The sequence below is a fragment of the Heteronotia binoei genome, chromosome 6 (genome assembly GCF_032191835.1).
Source record: "Heteronotia binoei isolate CCM8104 ecotype False Entrance Well chromosome 6, APGP_CSIRO_Hbin_v1, whole genome shotgun sequence".
Lineage (NCBI taxonomy): Eukaryota > Metazoa > Chordata > Lepidosauria > Squamata > Gekkonidae > Heteronotia > Heteronotia binoei.
The window spans coordinates 120,945,958-120,971,270 of record NC_083228.1 but is presented as its reverse complement, the minus strand read 5'-3'; the positions used below and the strand labels follow the sequence as shown (position 1 = coordinate 120,971,270).

General features: G+C 44.6%; 1 long non-coding RNA gene across 1 annotated transcript; it reads right to left on the bottom strand.

The window, feature by feature from the left end:
* Nucleotides 1-37: 37 nt before the first annotated feature.
* Nucleotides 38-25,087, bottom strand: LOC132574198 (uncharacterized). The gene is made up of 3 exons (XR_009555594.1): nt 25,066-25,087; nt 2,657-2,791; nt 38-151 (listed from the first exon to the last, which is right to left on the bottom strand). It is a non-coding gene; the product is annotated as an uncharacterized LOC132574198 (long non-coding RNA).
* Between the last annotated feature and the right edge of the window lie 226 nt (nt 25,088-25,313).

Sequence of the window (25,313 nt, the reverse complement as noted above, 5' to 3'; positions counted from 1 at the left end):
TTCACTGGGATCCAATACTGGACAAACCCAACACTTACCATATAGGCATCCGGGTTCATCATCCTTTTTCCTGCTCCAGCCAGGACAACACTTAAACACAGTATGATGTTCGATGCTGTACACTTGCTTATAGATGGTATAGTAGCCAGTTCTATAAAACAATTTACCCCAAAAAAAATTGGTAAAGAACTATCCTAGTAAAAGATGGTTCAGAAAACAGTCATCGTCTGCATCCAACACATAATCAATAAAATATAACTTTCTTCGTAGCACATTATTCGTTTATACAAAGGAGTGGTTCTTCCAAACCCATGCTAGCAACTTATTCCCCATGGAAACTCTAAGTTGTAGTGGAGAGGGTCAACATTACAAATGTCTTATGATTGTTGGGATGTGACACTAGCACTTTATACCAGATGTGTGATGAGAGTTTCTCATCAGATGAACCAGATGTGTGATGAGAGTTTCTCATCATTCCTCCCAGATGAACACTTGCCCATTTCTCTGGATTTCTTACATGTAACACAGGTGAAATGCCATTCTCCATTGTCTTCTCTCTGCTGCGGAGAAAGCTCTGGAGATTACACTTTCAGGTCACCTGCAGCATCTTCCGTGCCTGGTCCCCTGCTCCTCTATTCTTTAAAAACTGGATGCACTTGCCCTTAAAGATGGTGATATTGTATTTGCTTGGTCTGAGATGGGAAACTATTTCAGGTACTGTTATTTTTCCACTTTTGCATAAGGAGGCTAACCTTTTCTATACTGCACCCACACCTATGCCACCAAATCAAACACATGAGCGGCCATTTCCAAATCCTCACACTTGTAGAATACAGTGGTTCAGAACTAATTATACGGATTTTTTTTTCCCCCTCCCATCCAGTGACACAGGAGCCTACTGAAAATAAAGAATCTGCTGTCCTTTTAATTAGTCCAGGTATAATGTGAGAACATGGATCCAATTTGTAAAAGGGGGGGGGGGCACGTGCTGAAAACAAGATTTCTTAATAATGAACAATGACCCAAAATTTGGTCAATGAGCGGTCACAAAGGATGAATAAGTCCTGTGGATAGTCTCCTGGGTTAATATCACAGGGATCCAATTCTCTACTTATTTTTCCAGCCCTCATTCTGAGAGTTTGATGCTGTGTGAACATGTGTTCTGGCCACCACTGATACAACTGCTGTTATAAAAGCTAATGGCTAAAACAATAAAATTTTATTACTCATCTGTCAGCCCTGGCATTCCTAAATTTATCCTATGCAGCGCTTCCGTGGCATAAAAGAACCAACTGTTTTCCAATTAACAAAAGCTCCCCTACCTGTTACCTGGGGGAGATACATCCGTCAACAGACTAATGCAAAAAGCAAACAGAAACCCCATGCAACTATATCCTGTGTATTTCTTTATACAAAGTCTGCCCATACTATGTTGTGTGCAAAACTTATGTCACTCCTCTGGGAATGACTTCCGGGTTTCTGGTACTTTCATAATTTTTAATAAGCAAAATCAAAATCAAAGAAACCATCAGAAGGAAGGAAAGCAGGAAGCAACCACACTCCCATCTAACATAACTAGTTACAGCTCCAAACTCCCCCTCCTGGCTTTCAAATGTTATTAGAAGAGAAGCCAAGAAGCAATCAAGAGAAGAAGAGAAAAAGAAGAGATTGGATTTATTCCCCACCCTTCAATACCTGAAGGAGTCTCGGAGTGGCTCACAATCTCCTTTCCCTTTCCACAACAGACACCCTGTGAGGTAGGTGGAGCTGAGAGAGCTCTCCCAGAACTGCTCTTGAGCAGAACAGCTCTAAGAGAGTTATGACTGACCCAAGGCCACTCAAGCAGTTGCATGTGGAGGAGTAGGGAATCAAACCCAGTTCTCCCAGATAAGAGTCCACACACTTAACCACTACACCAAACTGTTAGCCAGCGCTGCATACTGGTTAGAGTGCTGGACAGGAACCTGAGAGAACCAGGCTTGAATTCCTGTTCTTCAATGGAAGTTCACCAGGTAACCAATGGCCCAGTTATTTATTAAAAGACTTATATACCCCACCCATTCCTCTTGGTTCAAGGTGGCTTGAACACTCTCTGCGTAACTTACCTCACAAGGTTGTTGGATGGAAGATAAAGTAGGGAAGAGAATTATGTAAACGTCTTCAGGTCCTCATAGGGGAGGAAAGAGCAGTGTGTGTTTGTGTGTGTATACATGTATATATATATATTTTAAGAAGATATTGGATTTATATCCCGCCCTACACTCCGAATCTCAGAGTCTCAGAGTGGCTTACAATCTCCTTTACCTTCCTCCACCACAACAGCCACTCTATGAGGTAGATGAGGCTGAGAGTTCTCCCAGAAGCTGCCCTTTCAAAGAAAGCTCTGTGACAGCTATGGCTGACCCAAGGTCGTTCCAGCAGCTGCAAATGGAGGAGTGGGGAATCAAACCCAGTTTGTCCAGGGAAGAGTCCGTGCACTTAACCACTGCACCAAACTGACCTGCCATTAAAAACAAATTTAAAAAAAAAGCCAGCTAAGAATCTGCTCTCCAAGAGACATTTTTGTTCCATGGCCCTCCGTACTGTCTTATCATTCCTGTGACCTGCTTTTGGAATCAATCTATGGCTGAAAAGGGGGGATAAGTTTGTGCATTACCTTCTCTCGTGGTTCACACACCACCTCTGGGCCCCGCAATCCTGTTTCCACGTTTTCACAAAACGGGTAAAGGCTTGTACACATGGCTGCTTATGGGCCACTATCGCCACTTCTTGTTCCGGACATACGTTTGGCCTGCAATGTAGGAGAAACAGTAAATCAATGCCACAACACTAGATAACTCAGGAACAGCATCAAGCAGTCCACTGTGACACATATGAACAAATGAAGCAGCCTTATACTGAATTGGTTTGCCAAATTAAACCTATTCAGAGTGGCAGCAGCTCTCAAGAGCCCAGGACAGAGGTCTTTCACCTCTCCTACTACTTGCTCCTTTTAAAAGGAGATGCCAAAGATTCAATCTACGACTTCTGCATGCTGAGCAGATGCTCTGACACTGGGCAGCAGCCCCTCCACAGATACCTCGATCCACCTATCCTTCCCACTAAGCCACAGTCCCCAATCTTATTTTAATCATCTAAACATTGGATCCTGCTCCAGCTTTCAAGCCATTGATGCAATGTAGGAGAAACCTTTAAGGATGGTCTCGTGTTCAGTGGCAAGCTATGAACTGATTTTTTGGTGATGCCAAAGACAACAAGCCCCTTATTCTGAAGGAGGTAATGAGTATTCTTGAAGCTGCAAGAAGTCATAAGGCGGCATCCAGGTGATAAAAGCCTCTTGCCAGCACTCCAATGAGGACATAGTTTAGGTAGCAGCATAGAAATGCAAGGATATGTCCCCAGGAGAGTGCTAAACTCCAGACACCAACAACTTTCTGCTGATCCCTAGTCCCAAAGGGGTCCTCCTGTCCCTGACCTGGTCCTGGCCCCGACCTTTTGGACCTCTCTGCCTAATACTGTCAAAACCCTGCGGATCTTGGTTTTAAACAATTTGATTAATAACATATTGTAACAATTTCCATTAATAACTTCTTTTCATCTATCCCATATGCTTCTTTCTAATCACCCCCCCCCCCATTACTTGACCCCTGCCAGTGTTATTTACTCAAAATACTAACATTAAAAGGTACCCTTAATTCCTAAGAACTAAAATTAATATTCTTCTTTCTTCTAAAGTTTAATCATTATAAAAAATTATCCAAAGTCCTTTTACTTTCCATTCATCTTCTACATAACTTCTAAATTTTTTCCACTCCCTTTTAAAATCTTCTAAATCGTAGTCTCTTAAAGTTCTTGTTAATTTGTCCATCTCACTCCATGTCATAACTTTTACAATCCAATCCCATTTTGCTGGTATTTTTTCTTGCTTCCATAACTGCGCATACAGTGTCCTAGCAGCTGAAAGCAAGTACCAAATTATAATTCTATCTTCTTTTGGAAATGTTTCCGTTTGTAATCCCAACAGAAAAGTCTCTGCAGCTTTCTTGAATTCATATCCCAAGATCCTAGAAAGTTCTTGTTGGATCATCTGCCAATACTTTTTTGCTCTTTCACAAGTCCACCACATATGGTAGAAAGAACCTTCATGTTTTTTTTTTTTTTTACATTTCCAACATCAGTCTGGCATCTTATTATTCAACTTTGCCAATTTTTTAGGAGTCATATACCATCTATACATCATTTTAAAACAGTTCTCTTTAATACTCTGACATGTTGAAAGTTTCATAGAGTTCTTCCATAAATATTCCCATGTATCCATCTGTATTTCTTTATTTACATTTATTGCCCATTAGTCATTTGAGATTTCACTACTTCATCTTCTGTAGACCATTTTAAATGTAACTTATAAGTTTTTGAAATTATTTTTTTTCATTATCTCCAAGCAGAACTTGGTTTTCAGCTTATTAATTCTATAATACTTGGGGTTTTTTTATGTTTTTGTATATTTGTTCTGTAGCTTACACCTCATTGTGCATCACCCAAAGTCCAGCACAAGCCAGGATACGATGATTAACAAATAACAACAATAATAACAGGCACTGTGGCTGAAACAGCCCATACCCACATGTACAATCCAAACGACAGGTGGATCAAGAAAACACTGTTTGTAGAAGAGCAATGTCCATGCCTTACTCGACTCTGTTTCCCAGCTACTGCATAATGTTTGCCCCCAGGGAAGCTATCCTTAGAGACAGAGAAACTGAAAACTATGGATGCCAGGTGATCATTGGTATTCACTGAATTTACTCTTCCTCCCATCTGGAAGGCGGAAGCAAAGATCAGGTGAGTTTAATGGAAGCAAGAAGCCCTCAGCAAGAGATGGGGATTAAGCGGCACAGCTGTTCCCTAAAGCAGGATCAAACCAGTCGGTGGGCTGCTTGTTAGATTATTAAATACATCATTTCAACTTCAGCAAAAGCATTTCCATAACGTGGACATTAAGGCGGTATTAGCTGATGTCACATTTACTGATGAGTCTACAGCCAAAGCACAATTAATCCCCATGGAAGACAATACACTAGAAGAAGATATTAGATATATACCCCGACCTATACTCTGAATCCCGGAGTGGCTTACCTTCCTTTACCATCCTCCCCCACAACAGACACTCCGTGAGGTAGGTGGGGCTGAAAGAGCTATCTCAGAAGCTGCCCTTTCAAGTTCAGCTCTGTGAGAGCTATGCCATTCCAGCAGCTGCAAGTGGAGAAGTAGGGAATCAAACTAGGTTCTCCCAGATGAGAGTTCGCGCACTTAACCATTGCACCAAACTGGGTTTCACTAGACCTGCCATAAGAAAACCATTGTGCCCTCCCGGTTCTCAACACAGTAAGAAGTCAAATTGTGCTACAGGGCTTACAGAGACAATAGCTCAGCAACAGAACACCAGCTTCGTGTGCAAAAGACCCCCAAGGTCCAGCTGCTAACATCCTCAGCTAAATGATTTCAGGAAGAAGGACGGAAAGCCTAAATGGACATTACAAACCACACAAATCCGCCAAGGGAGAATTTACAAAGTTATTGTAGCTGCTAGTTCCCAGTGGCAACTCGTGACTAAAAGCACAGCGAGGCCTGTTTTGAATGGGGACCGCTGTGCAAGAAGGAATTCCTGTCTTCTCCACTGTACACTTTTTGGCAGCTGAAACAGTTGGGGTGTGCGGCAGATGGAATGCATTATTTGCCCCACTGGGAGTTTGCATGTTCCCTGAATGTTTCTTAAGTGCTGGCTTCCCAACAGAGCAAATAATTCCCCCCTCCTGCAGCCCCCTGGGTTGTTTCAGCCACCAAAAAGAGCACAGGAGAGAAGACAGGAATTCCTCCTTCTCCTTCACAGTGGTCTTGCTTAAGAGAATTGGGTCTTGGCTGCGCTTTTACTTATGGGTGGCATCAGGTGCTAGCAGATAGCTGCAAGTCTGCAGGGAACTCATGCAGTTTGAAATGCCTAGTTAGGCTCTGAGAAAAGATTTCTCTCTGCTAGAGACTCTGGAGAGCTGCTGCCAGGCAAGGACAACACAGAGTTGTACAAACAAATGGTCTGATTTGGTGTAAAGTTGATGTGTATGTTTCGCTTCCATTGAACAATAAGCACTCGGAGCTCTTAAGTCCTGTTTACAAATATGCAAGAACAACATAGTGGAAGCAAACAGACTCCTATAAGCAGGCAGCAAAGATCTCCATCAGATTCTCAGAGAGCCTCTTAGTCTGAGGTTTTGCCAAAGGGATCATCCTTCCAACAGGTAAAATCAGCAACTGCCTCTTTAGGCACATTTCCTGGAGAGGCTCCTACATGGTGGAAAAGTCCGCACTGCTGGATGTATCATCTTATGCCAGTAGTGTCAAACACATGGCCTGAGGGCCAGAACAGGTCCCCAGAGAGCTCCTATCGGGTCCACGAGCAACTCACTGTCATTTGCTTCCTTCTGCATCAGAGCTTGCTTTGCCAGGCTTGTTCAATTGAAGAAGAAATTGGATTTATATCCCGTCCTCCACTCCGAAGAGTCTCAGAGTGGCTCACAATCTCCTTTACCTTCCTCCCCCACAACAGACACCCTGTGAGGTGGGTGGAGCTGGAGAGGGCTCTCACAGCAGCTGCCCTTTCAAGGACAACCTCTGCCAGAGCTATGGCTGACCCAAGGCCACTCCAGCAGGTACAAGTGGAGGAGTAGAGAATCAAACCCGGTTCTCCCAGATAAGAGTCCGCACACTTAACCACTACACCAAACTGGCTCTCCCATTGCACAGGAGCTACAGAGCAAAGCCTCTATTTTCTCCATTGGCTGACCAGCGCATGAAGCAGCTTATGTACAAAAGTTCTCAATGCCCAACCATTTCACGTTTTCCCCTGGGTCTTAGGCTCAAAGCATTGACCATGAAATTTCTGTAATTAATATCAATAAATCAAAAGTAGGTTTGCAACTTACAGACACACACCTGAACAACATACTTAAGATTGCTGTAGCACAGACATTGCCTCTGGGTTTTGATGCAATAATTCAGAGCAAGAGGTGTCAGTTACCTGAGACTTTTAAATATACAAAATATTGCAAGAGTGCTAATCTTTTAAACATTTTAAGATTTTTAAAAAAATCTTTAACTGTGTTTGTCTGTGTCCTTTATAAAGTTTATATCTCTGCTACCTGGCATTACATTTCATGTCACACATGGCCCGGCCTGACAAGGTCTCATTTATGTCAGATCCAGCCCTCATGAGTTTGACGCCCTGTCTTATCCTGTCCGATCAAGCTGTTTTTTATAATTTGTCATCTGCCTTACATCCCAGCAGGAACAATGGGCTACAAATAAATTATTATTACTATTATTTATTAAATTCATGCATCGCCCAATCAGTGCTGTAGCAGGGCTCTGGGCAATTAACAACATATTGTTAATATGTGCCATGTATCTGGCTTTCCTTTTGCCCAGTTCCAACTGCACACTGGCTCCAAACTCTGCTCCAGCCAATTCACTTATCTCCACCTTGCCCCCTTGGAAATGTGAAGGACAGAGATACCCAGCTATCCCATTTAACGCAAAAAGAAAAAAGCCTGCATGTTAAATATATTTTCTAGGCTCTGAACACCGCTGCGGTTGACAGCTCCAGATTGCTGTTAACAGTCTCTCACAACCAACTAGATTTCTCCAGAAATGGAAGAGAAAGAACACAATCACAATAACAGGTCTTCTACATCTTCGCAGTTTGCAGATAAATCTAACAGCATACGGCGGGTTCACACTCGATAAATTCAAGAACTTACAAATGTGAAATTGTCATTATGGACTGAAATATGAATGGCTCAATTGATTCACTGTTGCTGCGAAACCCCTCTGCAGATCACAGGGGAGGAAAAACAGTCTTTAAACACCACACTATCCAGTACATGGCTGTTCTGCTCTTGGGACAGCACAGTCCCTGGCAAAACTGGCCAGGAGAAAAACTGGTGATCAGCATTTCCCTGGGCGGATAGGAAAAGGCCACAAGAACTAAGCACTGATGCAACCCCTCCTGCCCTCCTTCTCATGATCTGCCCAAGTCCACAGAATCAGCATTGCTGTCAGATGGCCAATATAGAAGATGATGATGATATTGGATTTATATCCCGCCCTCCATTCCAAATTTCAGACTCTCAGAGCAGCTCACAATCCCCCCACAACAGACACCTTGGGAGGTGGGTGGAGCTGAGAAGGCTCTCACAAGCAGCTGCCCTTTCAAGGCAACTCTGAGAGAGCTATGGCTGATCCAAGGCCATTCCAGCAGATGCAAGTGGAGGAGTGGGGAATCAAACCTGGTTTTCCCAGATAAGAGTTTACACACTTAACCACTACACCAAACTGGCTCTCAGCAGTTAACTTAGCTATTTAAGATACGTAATTTTGCATACCATATTATAGTTATTATTAAAGCCTAGCATTTATTGCCATTAGCTACTATTAACATTAACTGTCAGGCAATGATTATTGCATTATATGTTTCATTACATCTTAATGCTACTATGATTGTCACAATCAAACTATAAGTTTAAGAGCATTTCTAAAAATAAAAGTGATAACGATAAAATAGGTTCATATATACGTCAAATTAATTTTATGGCCTTAAATATAGCACTATTTTAGAGAATATTCACAGAGCAAAAAAGATTTTGAATGGCATTCTCACATACAGTTGCTCGTTATGAACTGATGAAGCTATCAAATGTGCTGCTGAGAACTGTAAATTGGAAAAGAAAATCTGGCATCTATTAATCTTCATAAAATTGTGGTTAATTTCTTTAGCTGAATTTCTAAAAATAAGACACGGGGCTCTCTGTGATAAGGGAAACCACATATATATGGGCTGGAAATTATTTATACACACACGCATAAATAATTTCCAGCCCAAACAGCTGAAAATAGATTACAGAACAATGTATGTTTAGGATCAAATTCCACATTCAACTTTCCTCAGAAAGTTGTCTCTGAAGGTCATTTACAGCATATCATACATTTCCGATACAGGAACCATCAGGCAAAAAGTACCGCAGTGTCTTAGAAAACACCAGATTAGCCTCCCCCACCCCCTAAACCCTTATTTTTTTAAAAAAAGCTCAGATATTTTAAAAAAGAACTTGAACTTTGAGTGCATTCTTCTTTGCCAAAGCATAAGTTTGTTGTTCTGACTACTAGCTACTGACCTCCAGATGCTCATGTGTGAAAGTAAACCTGTTAGAAAGATACTGGTAGTTCCCTTTTGTATTTGGTAGTGCTCTTCAGCTTCCTGTCCTGCAGTGTTTGCTTGGAAGGTCACATTGTGCAAGTTCATGGTTAAGTAGGGGTTGGTTTTCCAGGGGGTGGGGAGGGTGTTTGTTTGTCCTGGAGACTCTGCAGATCACATAGCCAGTTTGGTGTAGCGGTTAAGTGCACACACATTTATCTGGGAGAATCAAGTTTGATTACCCACTTCCTCACATGCAACTGCTGGAGTGACCTTGTTCTGCTCAAGAGCAGTTCTCAGAGAACTCTCTGCACCCCATTTACCTCACATGATGTCTGATGTTGAGAGGGGAAGGAGACTGTAAACCGCTCTGAGTGAAGGGTGGGGTATAAATTGAATTCCTCCTTCTTCTCCTCTATCCAGATGAACCATTCAAGATGTCTTCAAGCGAAGCCCCATACAGGGCATATCACAATATTCCAGCCACAAGGAAACAAAAGCATAGATGGGACTGCCTGTCATCTCAGTTTACACAACCACACTTGCTTCCTTGTGCTGCTTGATCATGACTGACTCATGACTGTTTGTTGCAAATCCTTCAGTTGCAGCCAGAATTCCTTTTAATTTTTAAAAATGTACACATGCTGTTTCACAATAGTATTCAAAGTAGCTCACAAAAATTAAATTCAGGAAACATTACATTTCTTTTAAAATTAATCATAATATTGTGGCAATAATCACAGCCAGCATAGCTAAATTCAGATTTTCAGAATGGGTAAAAACATAAGAAGCCAACCCTTCAGGATATCTCTGGTATGAGAACCCTGGATTAGAAGTGCATCAATAGCACACAGCAGCAATCTTGCACTTCCAAATTTGTAGCATGTACCACCATGCTGCTCTCTACACTAAATCACCACCCCAAGTCCTACACCAGGAGTGGCTCTCCAGTTGTTTTGCCTACAACTCCCATCAGCCTCAGCCATTGGCCATGTTGGCTGGGGCTGATGAGAGTTGTAGGCAAAAAAACATCTGGAGAGCTACCGTTGGCCACCTCTGCCCTACACTAAATCACCACTCCAGGAGAGTAAATTTGATATAGTGGTTAAGTGCATGGACTCTAATCTGGGGGAACCAGGTGTGATTCCCCACTTCTCCACATGTACCTGCTGGAGTGACCTTGGGTCAGTCACAAGTTCTCTCGGAGCTGTTCTGCTCAACAGCAGTTCTCGGAGAGTTTTCTGAGTTCCACCTACCTCGCAGGGTGTCTGTTGTGGGGAGGGGAAGGGAAAGGATATTGTAAGCTGCTCTGAGACTCCTTCAGGAAGTGAAGGGTAAGATATAAATCCAATCTCCTCTTCTTTGTCAAAGTTAGTGGTGGTAATCAAATTGGTATACATGCGCACCAGCACCTACTCCCAAGTAACTACATATCCTATGTTAAGGCGGTAGAAAGTTTTAAGGAGCTCCACCTAAATCACTCTATGCCTATGTCTTTTATAGCTTTTGGAACCTGGAGGTAGAGAATACTTCATGAACCTTCTATGATGGACTGTTGCAAAGAAATGACGCTGCTGAAGAGCTGAGCCCTCTAGTGGACAAAGATGGAAATTCCCAACATAAAGGCACTGAAAGGGCAAGTGTTCAAAGGACTTCCAGTGGAGTGTGGACTTGCCTAAGGAGAAATGTCCTTGACCCATGCTTGCCCATCACTTGATGATCTTAGCTCTGGGTGGATCATGGACTACCACTGAGTCTAGTCCCCAACTCTGACAATTCAACACTTTCACCAGCCTTCCCTGGCTAATCTCTGCACAAACCAGCATCAGGAACATTTCTGCAAAACTGTGCATTTGCTCTGAGGATCTTGAACAAGCAGAAGTCTTTGTCAACCATGTGTCTGAACACTGCAGTCATCTAGTGACATTAGAGACCAACCCAATCCAGAGCCCCTACACATCTGGATGCATCATTCACTTCAACAGAGCAGACAATTCCATCTATGGAGAGGTCTGCCCTACAGAAAACTGCTGGTGAAAAACAAAATTTGAGTACATATTGGGAAGACTGTTGATCTCCTCTTTTGACTGTGAACATGGTGGAAGATTCATCCAACTCTGCATTCTTTCCCAGAAGGTTCAGTACAAATCCAGACAATGTTGGTTTTTGTTTCTTTTTTACTCAGGTAATTTGAAAGATAAGGTACCCATCTGTCAGGAACAGGTAACTGACAAGTATAGCTGGGGGTGGCACTAATATTTGTGTTGCTAGTTTTGCTGTTACAATTACCTCTACTCATTAATAACCCAATATGCAGATGTAACTGTATCCAGGTGATGTACTAACCCCATGCCACAAATGTATTCACAACTACTGACATCCATTGTATTTCCTAAACATTCAGTGCTTTGTGTGTGTAGTGGGATGTTCCAGGCTTGTAGGCAGAAAGAGAGCATGAGGAAACAACTCTAATCTGGTCTCTCTGGGCAATGCTGATACGACCAATTGAGTTGGGAAAACAAGGTGGAATGTGACCTGGATGAGGAAGAACACTGAGGCCTGAGAAAAGACTTTATATTAATTAATTCAAATTACTTTGGTGAGTGCGGGGGGGAAAGGGGGAGCCATTATTTCAGGAGGTATAATTACTGGAGAACTGCCCATCCACATTAGTCTGGCAAGACACAGTCTTGCAATCGCATGCTGATGATGGTTGCTATCTGATCTATTAATAAAGCTTCTTCTACATCTACTCAAGGAGTGTTATGATAGTAGCTGGGCAAAACCCGACTTGAGTTTGTATATACCAGCATGACAAGTTTGCATCTAACAATGAGACAGCTGTTCCCAACAAACTTCATGAGCTTTTTAACCACCTGAAATGTCAAATTCTGTGGGCGCTATATATCTTGCTTATTTGCCTATTTACTTTCTATGCCTGAATGCGCCTGCTCCGGCCTGCAGGCCCTGCTCCATCCTGCAGGCCCCATTCCACCCTGACCTCAAAGTTTCTTCTCAACACTAGGAGAGGGGCTTTTCTTTCTCTCTCAGCCAACCACTCTCACCACCTGACCTTTGTAAAGAACTGCTCACTGGGAGTGTCAGGACTCCCAGTTTCCCATCCAAGTTCCAACTCCGAGGCCTTGTCTCTGTGTCTCCCGCTGCCCAGCGCCTGGTCACCACGGGAACTGCTTACTGCCTTGTACACCCTGGAGGAATAGCTACTTGCTGACTGCCTTCCCCTGGTGCTCCTTTTAAAATAGTGTGTCCAAGACAGTGGAGGTCTACATGGTACAGAGAACTACTACCAGCATCAAATGTCATAAAATATTTATTAGAAAGAAAATGTTCACAAGCATACTTTTAGCACAGCACCAGCTTGAACAAGGGTTTCAAATGAAATTGATAAAATACAATTCCTCTGTCCCTCTCTCTAGGCATGCGTTATCAGATGTGAAGATATACCTAGGTCAGGCTCCTTAGCTTAGGAAATTACAGAGTCACAATTATTTTGTATAAAGCACACTATGCTACTGTACAACTGTAGGGTCATCAACCACCGGGTGGGGCCAGTAGATATCTCATTATTACAATTGATCTCCAAAAAACAGAGATCAGTTCCTCTGAAGAAAATGGCAGGTTTGGAGGTTGAATTCTATGGCATTGTTCCCTGCTGAGGTCCCTTCCCTCCACAAACTCCACCCTCCTCAGGCTCCATCCCCAAAATCTCCAGGTATTTCCCAACCCAGAGATGGCAAAATTTAAATGTATAATACACCACAGTTTTCCATTTCTTCAATTCTATTGAACCTTTTCTGGTTTCCACATTATTAATGTGAGAGTATACATTGGTAAAATGCTGTTCACTTCCCCTGCACACCAAAAACAGCAGTACTGGACTTAAGGTCATTTTTGTGTGGTTTGTACCAATGTCACAATTACCTTGAAGCTTCCTCCAGCTCTCCAGGACAGCAGATGGTTAAATGGACGCCTCTTCCAGGCCTCAGTTAAGGAGTTCTGTCTGCTTCCAGGAGCTTTATCAACTCTCTTTCACCTACCCACTAACCAGGTCAGGCTGGGTCAGGGAAGCTTTCCCTGACATCTCCGGAAATTTCATTCTTGAAGTCTCTCTAGTATTTTAATCCCTCCAAAACTCTGTTCCCTGCTTGGGGATGGGAGAGAGCTTGACCCACCCATTATCTCTCTGGCTATATCTATTATCATTTGTATATCGGGGGGCTGAGGTACATCTAGAAAGCAACTGAACTGACTCATCCCCACACACTTCCTGCCTGCTCTCTGACCAGAGAGGGGAAAACAACTTAAAACTTCAAAGCTCCAAAAGAAAAAAAAATGTATTTTGTCACACTTTCTTTATAGCCGCCCTTTCTCACTATGTTTCAAGGCAGGTAACAAAATTAAAAAATGCAATCATTCAGTATAAAACAACCAATAAACAACATCACAGGAGTGGGATTTTAAAAATTAGAAAACAACGCAAACAAATTTTCCAGGAGTATTATTATAGCGGTAGAACATAATACAGTAAAAAGATGGTACCAACAATAACAGTAATAGAGCACAATCATGTACCAGTATAAAGGCGCCCCTTTGGAGTGTTCCTTACTACTATCATTGAAGGGGGACAGAATGGACCGAGTACAGAGGAGAGCGATGAGGATGGTCAGAGGCCTGGAGACCAGGCACTACGAGGAAAGGCTGAGGGACTTGGGACTGTTCAGTCTGGAGAAGAGGAGGTTGAAGGGGGACATGATATTTGAAGGGCTGTCACTTACAGGAGGGCAAGGAGCTGTTCTTGTTGGCGGTAGAGGAGGGGACCCATAATAATGTGTTTAAATTAAGGGTGGGAAGGTACCAGCTGGATATAAGGGGGGGAGGATTTACAGTAGAAGTTATTCAACAATGGAATAGGCTACCTAGGAAGGTGGTGAACTTCCTCTCACTGGCAGTCTTTAAGCAGCAGCAGGGCAAACACTTGTCAGGGATGCTCTAGGCCAGCGGTCCCCAACCTTCTTGGCACCAGGGACCAGTTTTGTGGAAGTCCATTTTTCCATGGACCGGGGGGAAGGGGTGCGATGGTTTCGGGATGACACAATTAAAAACTTCATTTCTATTAATTTGGTGTAGTGGTTAAGTGTGCAGGTTCTCTTATCTGGGAGAACCGGGTTTGACTCCCCACTCCTCCACTTGCAGCTGCTGGCATGGCCTTGGGTCAGCTATAGCTCTGGCAGAGCTGTCCTTGAAAGGGCAGCTTCTGCCAGAGCTCCCTCAGCCTCACCCCACCTTACAGGCACTGTTCCCTCTAAGCTGAGTTAGCATGAGCTAGCTCACAGATTTTTAGTCTTCAGCTCACACATTTTTGTCTTAGCTCAGGAAAAATGGCCGCAGAGCACAATAATTTATGCAGCAGCTCACAACTTTAATGCCAGTAGCTCACTACTTTAAAACCAGTAGCTCACAAAAGAGAATTTTTGCTCACAAGACTCTGAAGCCTAGAGGGAACACTACTTACAGGGTGTCTGTTGTGGGGAAGGAAGGTAAAGGAGATTGTAAGCCACACTGACAGCCCTGTGGCGCAGAGTGGTAAAGCTTCAGTACTGCAGTCTGAACTCTCTGCTCATGACCTGAGTTCGCTCCCAGCGGAAGTAGCCAGCTCAGCCTTCCATCCAAGGTCGGTAAAATGAGTACCCAGCTTGCTGGGGGGAAAGTGTAGATGACTGAGGAAGGCAATGGCAAACCATCCCGAAAAAAGTCTGCCGTAAAAACGTTGTGAAAGCAACGTCACCCCAGAGCCGGAAAAGACTGGTGCTTGCACAGGAGACTACCTTTACCTTTTTAAGCCACTCTGAGATTCAAAGTAGAGGGCGGGATATAAATCCAATGTCATCATCTTCTTCTTCTTACATTGCAATATATAATGAAATAATTATACAACTCATGGCCCAGTTGCTAACAGGCCATGGACCGGTACCGATCCACGGCCCAGAGGTTAGGAACCTTTGCTCTAGGCCAGGGGTGGCCAATGCTAGCTCTCCAGATGTTTTTTGCCTACAACTCCCATCAGCCCCAGCCATTGGCCCTGGGGCTAATGAGAGCTACCGTTGGCCACCCCTGCTCTAGGCTGTTCCGGCATTGAGCAGGGCATTGGACTAGATGGCCTGGATGGCCCCTTCCAACTCTGTGATTCTATTATTCTAATCCCTTTATAAAAATGCCCCCTTGGCATTTCAGTGTGAGACCTTTGCTGACCTCCTCAGGCTGTTCCACAAGGTGGGAGCCACCATGCAGAATGTGCAGTAATGGAGGACTGCCACTCTCACCCAACTGCCAGGCAGTGCAGCTACACTAAGCCACACTTGTCACCTGAGAACCTAGATTTAACCTTTAACTGATACCCCAAAATCTTTCTTTGCCTGCTATATTCTGCAAAGAATGAAGGTGCACACAGATGTGTACTGCGGAAGTATCAAACCCACAGAAGTTTTGTCCTTGCTCAGAGCCGGAGATGAAGCAATCCTCAGAGAGCCACGCTCAGAAGCAATATTCCCTTCTCCGATATGAACAAGTCGTGCAGAATACCGGTTGGTTGGCTCTTGTGACAGTCAGGAAGCTGCCTCTCTCTCCCCTGCTCAGAACATTGTTTTCAGGGTTGTTGTCGTTTTTCTTTAATAGATTGTTTTTTTTAAGGCACTAGGTTAACATGCCAAGTACCTGAAAATGTGCAAAAAAAACCCCCAAAACCATCTGGTGCTAGGCTGCAACCTGGTGTCCCTGTAGGAGCAACGGTAGAGGGAACGAAGCTTACACTGCAGCAAACACAAAAGACCCACTGTGGCTCCTATACGACTTGTATACATCTTCAAAACAATATCGCAGCCTTCAACTGCAGTGCCCGTCTCCATTTACAAGCATTAAAAATCTGAATCAGCTTGCAACTGCCCTGAGTCTGCCTTGGCGGGATCAGCAGGACAGAAAACCCACTAATAAACAAATAAATACATTTTAAGTGATGCAGCCATGTAAGGTTTTAATGGAGACAAAACACCTAAAGATTCAACCGACCTTCAACAGAGATCACCGTTTGCTGATTGCCTTCATGTGCCACCAGTGCAGGCAGAAAAAAGATGTATTCTCAGTGGTTTCTTTCTGGTTTTGAAAAGATTTGTCTACAATACAACATGGAGACATGTGCATTGATCTGAATGGGTTTAAATAGGCAGGTTTATGGCTCATGTCTTTGGAAACATAAAGCATTAAACCAGAACTTAAATTCCTTGTGGGTATCCTAAATCAGGGAGACTTGCTTTTAAACACGGTTGACATCACTGTCTTGCCAAGCACCTTTTCCACAGAAGACTCAGAAGAACACTCCAAAATACAGAGTTTTATTATTTAGTCTGTTTGGTGTAGTGGTTAACTGCGCCGACTCTTATCTGGGAGAACCGGATTTGATTCCCCACCCCTCCACTTGCACCTGCTGGAATGGCCTTGGGTCAGTCATAGCTCTTGTAGGAGTTGTCCTTGAAAGGGCAGCCGCTGTAAGAGCCATCTCAGCCCCACCCACCTCACAGGGTGTCTGTTGTAGGGGAAGAAGATATAGGAGATTGTAAGCCGCTCTGAGACTCTGATTCAGAGAGAAGGGCAGGGTATAAATCTGCAGTCTTCTTCATTTATTGCCTGCCTTTCTCCCAAGTAGGGGCTCAAAGCACCTTACATTGTTTTCCTCTCTTCCATTTTATCCCCACAAAGGCTGACTGGTCCAAGGTCACCCAGCAAGCTTCCACAGCAGGGCAGTCCTACTGATGGGGCCAAATAAGGTGCCAGCATTAGACTGCTCAAGTCCCCGATACAGCCAATCATCTGAGATTCCTTCAACCCTGAACCTAGTTTGGCCTATCACTTAAGGTCATTTCATATAAGTACTCGCACCCCTCCTTCACGATGGAATTAGTAATCAAATTATGAAATCACAGTTTACTGGGAACCCTGCAAGAACCTGTAGAGGAGGAGTCTTCCGTCTCCAAGCAGGAAGAGAGAAGACGCTACCCCCTCTCCCAAAAGGTGCTCAAGAACTTGCTAAAATAATGGGAAGATGGACCAATATTAGGCTTAGAGTCTGGCAGGGATGACCTCTTCTTAATCATAGAGTATGACCTCTTCTTAATCATAGTGACAAGGTCTGAGAAAATATCCATCTACACAGAGGAAGCAACCATTTGGAAACAGGGTATCAACCCAGCAGAAACTGACCTTGGAACAACTGTCTCAAGCCCTAGCAAAGTCAGGACTGCACCTGAGCCACAGCCCACCTCCCTCCAAGATCTTATACATGCACGCCAATCAACACTGATATGATCACCAGACAGCAAGTTGTTTTGCATTTACAACGGATGAAAAGATTGGTCTAGGTAAAACTGAATGGACATAATTCGTTCCAAAGCCAGCAGCATTTCAGTGTTCAAAGAGAACTTCATCTCTGGCCCCCAGGTCAACATATGGAACTGTAACTTTTTTCGGAAGCAGAAGGGTCATCAGGCTGTTGAACAAACCCAAAACCTTCTCATGGATTTGAAGACCTATTCTACAAACAGAATTATCCTCCGTGAGTCAATTATTCTTAAAATTACTGTCCTGCCTATTCCAAAAATAATTTCCCTGCCTTTCTATTTTAAAAAAGGACAAGGAGCCTCACAAAAAGAAATGAAACAATCACGTAAAAACAATTTTTAAAAGCAAATATCAGTTTAATATTGGATTTAGGTATTACAAACCTAGGAGAATTAAGAGGGATTTCATTGGGAAAGTTCTGAAGAGTTTCCTTCACTTCCAGAAACCGTTGTTAGAGGTTCCTCAGCTAAGAAGGCACCAATTCATTAGTGGAAAAGTTATCTAGTGATCTCTGCCATTATATAAATGCACAGAATAACATCAGGAACATCACCGCCACGGTTAAATTATGGAATGGCTTAGACAACCGGAACTGGTTTTAGATATTGTTGTTTTAAATTATTGTACAATTTAAATGCTGTTTTAAACTTATTATATATTGTATAATTTTATTGAACTTGTTGTTAGCCGCCCTGAGCCTGCCTAGGCGGGGAGGGCGGGATACAAATAAAATTTATTATTATTATATTATTATTCTTCTGATAGGTTGCCTTCCATTATCTTTCCCTCTCCAGTGATATGGAACCAGGTTTCTAGGTCACACTCCCAGTTCATGCCACAGCGATGGCAAAGATGAAATATGCCACAAGAACTGACCATGCGCCCTCATCGTGTGCAAAGGGTTCCTCGGAGATATGTAGAAAACGTGCCTTGAAAGCAAAATTACCAGGAATTATCACTGTCTGTTGCATCATTGCTCTCAGGAAGTATTTTTAAAAACTTTTAATAAATGTAAAGAGTGCCATGGAGGCCCCTGGAAGTTTCACGGTCCACCTCAGTGTTTTCAAGGTTAGAGGTGGTTTGCCAACGCCTTCCTCTCCATAGCAACCCCTGAGTTTCCTTGGTGGTTTCCCATCCACATACCAACTAGGGCCAATCCTGCTTAGCTTCCGAGCTCTGAGAAGATTGGGCTAGTCTGGCCTATTAGGGTTGCTACCCGTTGTCAAATGTATTTTCTTCACCCTGGACTAGGGGTGGCCAGGACCCACATGTGGCCCTTTCACACATATTGTGTGGCTCTCGAAGCCCCCACTTCCCAGCTTGGAGAAGGCATTTGTCTCTTTAAATCAGCTGGCAACTTGGAGAATGCATTTAAAGTTAAAGTTGCTTTCTTTCCACTTCTTCCTCCCTCTCTCACATCTATTTGCCTTCCTTCCTTGTGGTTCTCAATCATCTGACATTTATTCTATGTGGCTCTTGCATTAAACAAATTCGGCCACCCCCGCCCTAGACCAACATATGTCACACAAAAACTGTATAATCGCCTCTCCTTCACCCTTCCCCCCATCCATGCATACATATACAATATCTGATCTTCCCATGCCAAGCACTGTATGAAGCAGGAGGTTGCTTACAAAAGCTCATTTACAGTTTTAATTGTCTTAATTTTTAAGCCACTTTCTCCAAGACATAACAGGCTTTCATGCTTATTCGATAAAACTGAAGTGGAACTTAGCGCCTGAAATAACCGTGCAGCTGAACATCTCAGGCATTTAAACAGGGAACTGGGCATTTTTAAGACTGCATTTACACATCTCTCCTTTCAAAAGCCATTGACACTATCATAGAAAACATCAATGTTTTCTTCCCTCAGGTACAGTGCTTATGTACCAGAAAATGGCAGCTGATGTGTTTCTAACAGTCGTAGGAGGCTGACACTTGAAAACACCTTTAATGTGTGTCAATGTTAGGGTATCACCTAGCTGCGGGAAATCTTGAAAACATTTGAGAGGCTCTGAGGAAAACAGCTGTCAGGTGAATTCACACGTGTTAATGGCATGCTAAACGGAATGATCACTTGATAGTCTCTGAGTGAAACTGCTCACAACAGTAACTACCTAAGGAGTCATTTGCAAACAAAAAAAGAAACTGTTTCCACACTTCAGTGCTCTAGAGGCTGGTCACAAGCTTATTTGGAGGGATAGAAAGGCCCAAAGGTACAGACTTTGCCAAATCACGATGGATGTGAAGAAACCCACACATAGAATGCTGTTTCAAGCTTCGATCGCATAAAGATAAGCATGGGAATTGGTCCTACAGATGGGAGCTATACAAGAAGATGATGAAGTGGCAGCAAGCAGCCATGACTCACCATACAGGGATGGATGCCAGGGTTTCGAGTCTGCGGATTTATCCTTAAGATGGTCCCCAAAAAGTTTCAGTTTCAAGAAGATCCTGCCTTATAAAGGAACCAACATACCCCTCCCCATCTCCCTGACTCCCCCCCTCAGAACCAGGCCTTTTTTTGTAGCAGGAACTCCTTTGTGTATTAGGCCACACCCCCTGATATAGCCAATCCTCTAAGAGCTTACAGTAATGAGCCCTGTAAGCTCCTGGAGGATTGGCTACATCAGGGGTGTATGGCCTAATATGCAAAGGAGTTCCTGCTATTAAAAAAGCCCTGCCCAGAACTGCTCTTTTCATATCTTACATTTGCTCACGTTAGGAGCCCGTCAACTGCACATAGATCCTCCCAGTATGTATGGTCAACACGCAGATTAACCACACACTTGCTTATGTCCTTATTTACATCCCAACTTGGCAACCCAAAGCTTTGTAACCTGCCTTGAGTCCAAGTGAGAAAGGCGGGCTATAAATAACAAATACAAATTCAAAAATTAAGCAGGTTACATCAGTCTCCTCACCCCCATTTTATCCTCCCAACCACGCTATGAAGTAGGTTAAGGCTTCATGTGTCTGACTAGCCCAGCGTCACCCAGCAAATTTCCATGACAGAGTGGGGATTTGAACCTCGCTCCCCACATCCTCGAAACCACTACACCACAGCAGCTGTCGGATGCAACTCTAGTACATGAAAATGGACCATAGGATTTTTCAGGGCTCGCATTCACACATACCTAGGCTGTACGTGCATCCGGAATACATACACTGCCTGCTCACACAAAATGGTGACCACATGAAGATCATGGGTGACACACTCTCCCAATAAGCACAGTCGACAGTCATGCATACTAGGAGCCTAACGCCAGAAAAGAGATTACCGTACATTTCACTGATCACATTTCCCCTGGAGAACCCAAGTCTATAGCTACTGCATAGAGCAGCTGTCAAGACAAAAAGTTAAAATAAAATCCAATTAGACCTTTTTGCTGAGAGCCTGAACCCCACCCCACCCCAGCTCCATGTAGGTTATCCAGCACAAACCAGACAGTACCTCCTGTCTGTTACATTTTAAGAACAAATGAGACAATTCACACAATCCTACCCAAAGCTGCACTCTTTGACTCCCGGTTAATTCAGCCACCCTAATGACTCCTGGTTAATTCAGCCACCCTAATTACCGCCCTCCTGATTAGGTATTCTGACACAAATGCAGATTGAAGTCACTGATCTCTTGATCAAACACACAATGAAAAGGCACTGTTTGCTCTTTTACTATTTTGGTCCAGGGCTGATGCTAAGTCCCTGGCCTCTCAACCTTTGGCTGCATTCATGCATCACTGGATATTGCGCTGCCATTAACACAGAGGCATTCATTTATAAATGGATTACCTCTCCCGTGTGGACAAGCCACCCAGTTGTGAGTGACAGCCATAGACCCAGGAGCCCATAGGACCCTAGAGTGCTCACATGCTTCAGGTTTGTGCCTTTCTTTCTTGCCTTATGTGCTCCCCCCCACCACCTTCCATGGCGTCCTTTGACTGTAGTTTAACATTATTATCTACACTAACAACGGTTAATGATAGGACATTTTAGAGGTCATTAATTCATAGCCATAACTTGGCTATAATTCGAAAGCAACGACGGCACTTCTCACACACACGCCACAATGGTTAAAGCCAACCAGCACTGCCTTCGAAACCATAACCCGGGACAGGCTTGCAAGTCAAGGTTCAGACACACCCCTGCTTAACTGCTGCTGTAGTTAATGACACTGCATGCATATTGCTATCCCATGACCACATAAAGCACCACAACGAAACAGCCATGATGGTGAAGCACACTGAATGGTGGGCCAGGACAAACCCAAGCAGAAATTTCTGCATGCCATGAAACTTACCAGTTGAGCCAATCATTCCCTCTCTGTCTAGCCCAGGGGTGGCCAAACTGTGGCTCGGAAGCCACATGCAGCTTTTTCATACATATCGTTGTGTGGCTCTTGAAGCCCCCACCCCCACCCCATCATTTATGTCATGCTGTTAGTCATCAGCCACATGCTGTTAGGTGGTTTTTGCTACCAATGTCTGTAAGGAGAGCCAGTTTGGTGTAGTGGTTAAGTGTGCGGACTCTTATCTGGGAGAACCGGGTTTGATTCCCCACTCCTCCACTTGCACCTGCTGGAATGGCCTTGGGTCAGCCATAGCTCTGGCAGAGGTTGTCCTTGAAAGGGCAGCTGCTGTGAGAGCCCTCTCAGCCCCACCCACCTCACAGGGTGTCTGTTGTGGGGGAGGAAGGTAAAGGAGATTGTGAGCCGCTCTGAGACTCTTTGGAGTGGAGGGCGGGATATAAATCCAATATTATCTTCTTCTTCTTCCTCTAAGTTTATTGTGCTGCTCCTGATTTTGTAATGCTTGTTTTATGATATTATTTAACTCTGTTTGTAAGCCGCCCTGAGCCCGTTTGCAGGATAGGGCGGGATATGAATCAAAAAATTAAATTAAAATCAGTCAGTCTTGGAGAAGGCATTTCTCTCCTCAAATCCAAGCTGGCAGCTTTGATAATGCATCCAAAATTAAAGTTACTGTCTTCCCACCTCTCCCTCCTCCCATCTATTTGCCTTCAGTTTGGTGTAGCAGTTAAGTCTGTGGACTCTTATCTGGGAGAACTGGGTTTAATTCCCTTCTCCTCCACTTGTACCTGCTGAAATGACCTTGGGTCAGCCGTAGCTCTCACAGAGGTTGTCCTTGAAAGGGCAGCTGCTGTGAGAGCTCTCTCAGCCCCACCCACCTCAAAGGGTGTCTGTTGTGGGGGGGAAGGAAGATAAAGGAGATTGTGTCTCTAAGATTCAGACTGGAGAGCAGGATATAAATCCAATATATTCTTCTTTCCTTCAAATATCTGGCATTTATGTCTAGAGGCTCTCGAACATCTGACATTTATTCTATTTGGCTCTTACGTTAATGTTTGGCCACCCCGGGTCTAGCCTATCTAACATGGTTGGCGTGCCGTAAGGGTACACTGAAGGTGTACAGAACCACAAACACACATGAAGCTGCCTTATACTTGGTTGGTACTGTCCACTCAGGGCCTTTCAAATGCAAAGCAAATACTCTGCCACTGAACATCTCAAGCTCCTGGAGAAAAGGTACCAGGAAGGGCTGTAGCTCTTTGGGTAGAGCATCTCTTTGACATGCAGGAAGTCTCAAGCTCAATCCTCAGCATCTCCAGTTAAACGACCAGGCAGTAGATGATGGGGAAGACCTCTTCCCAAGACCCTGGAGAGCCGCTGCCAGTCTGACAGGCAATACTGACCTTGATGGACCAATGGTCTGACTCAGTATTAGGGAGTTCCACATGTTCATATAAATAATGGCAACCATAATTTATGAGAAGGGGTGAAAGGATAACTAAGCCAGCAACACACTCCTAATTTCCAGACATGGTTTAGAGCTCAAAAATGTTATTTCTGCACTGAATCCCAAACGGTCCAGCTACGAGGATGATAAGAAACCCATATTAAAGAATAACCAAACCACAGCATGCATATGTTGTCCTGCCACAAGAACGTAACACTTTTCATTAGATTCATAGGATAACAGCACATCCCAAGGAAAGGGGGGAGGCGGCAAACAGAAGCGGATAATAACAGAAGCTCTGTGATCCTAAACTCATTAATGAGGCACCACACATCTTTTGTACAATGTTGATCCTACGCTGTCACTCCAGAAGAAGCCTAACATATGCGCTTGTTTTAACTACCTGCCCTAAGAAAAGGTGCAAGAAACACCCTTGTACCGCACTTCACCAGCCAGGGCACAACAAAGGCTTTTCACTAATCCCCAGAAACTGCAAGAAACTTCGCTTATGATACCACAGCACTGCCACGCCACATCTCAGCACCACCCCATCTCATGCACCAAACACACAGGATCCATCACATCCCGTTCACAGCGCTAAACTGCCCACCATCAAAACTTGCAGCTAGGTGCTCTCCCCTCAAACAACCCCTGGCTCTTCTCTCATGTGCAAGTGTGTGCATGAGGTGCCTAAAATGGAGGTGAGAACACTGGGGGGGGGGCCACTCTGGTTGCGTTTTGGTGAGAAAATGCCACACACACATACACACACACACATATACATACACATATGTTGTTGTTCAGTGGCACAGTCAATTCTGATTCTTTGCGACCCCATGGACCAAGTCAGGCCAGGCCCTCCTGTCCTGTATATACACATATACATATATATATACACACACATACGTATGTATATACACACACACATTTACACACACGCACACACACACAATGTATGTCCACCACTGAAGAGGGGTTCCCACCCATGTGAAACAGTTCCAGCCTCTGAATTCCATGTGATTCTTGAGTCCCTAATACTTAGAAACGACTTCAGGCTGGTCGTTCCGGTACCTGTTCGGTTGGAAGAAAAAGCTTCCCTAAACGAGGGCGAAAAAAGTTGCGGGAGCCGCAATCCGCCCCACACTTGCCCGGCAGTAAGCCCTCCCCCGCCCTAACTCTGCTGGACCTGTTCCTGCTTCAGCGCGTGCAGGATCGGGACCCGAGCCTCCAAACCAGCGGGGCTGCTGTTCCCCGCTTCCTTTCTTCAGGGGCTTTGATCCTAGCCTTGACCAATTGTTCCCTCTAAGCTTCAGAATCTTGCCAGCAAAACATTCTACTTGATGAGCCGCTGCTATGAAAGTTGGGAGCCGCCGCATCAATGAGTGTGCTCTGGGGTCCTCCTTCCCGAGCGAAGACAAAAACGGGTGAGCTGGAGGAGGCTCACAATCTGCGCGCTGGCTCACGCTAACTCAGCTTCGAGAGAACACTGGCCACGACCTCCCGTTCTCCTGCCCGGGAGCGGCGTGTCTCCCCCCAGATCGCGAGCGAAAAGAGGTCCGCGCTCCAAGCAAGACCTCTCGACTCTCCCCGCCTCCGCCTGGGTTCCCCCTTTTCTCAGCCCCCAGCCCGGAAAGGAGCCCCGCTCGCCCCACTTACATGCCCTGCTGAAGTTGCACCGCCGAGGAGGAAGAGGAGGCGGCAGCCAGGCGGCAGCAGCAGCAGCAGAGGCTCAGCCCCAGGAGCCACGCGCCGCTCGCGCTCATCTCGCGCGGGAGGAGGTCGGGCGGCCGCCGGCTGGGGCTCAGCTGCCGGCGCCGCGATGCGCCACCAGGGCAGGCAGGCGGGTCAAGGCGGGGAGCATCGGGGCGCTCAGAAGAGCGAGCATGTCGCCATCGGCCCCGAAC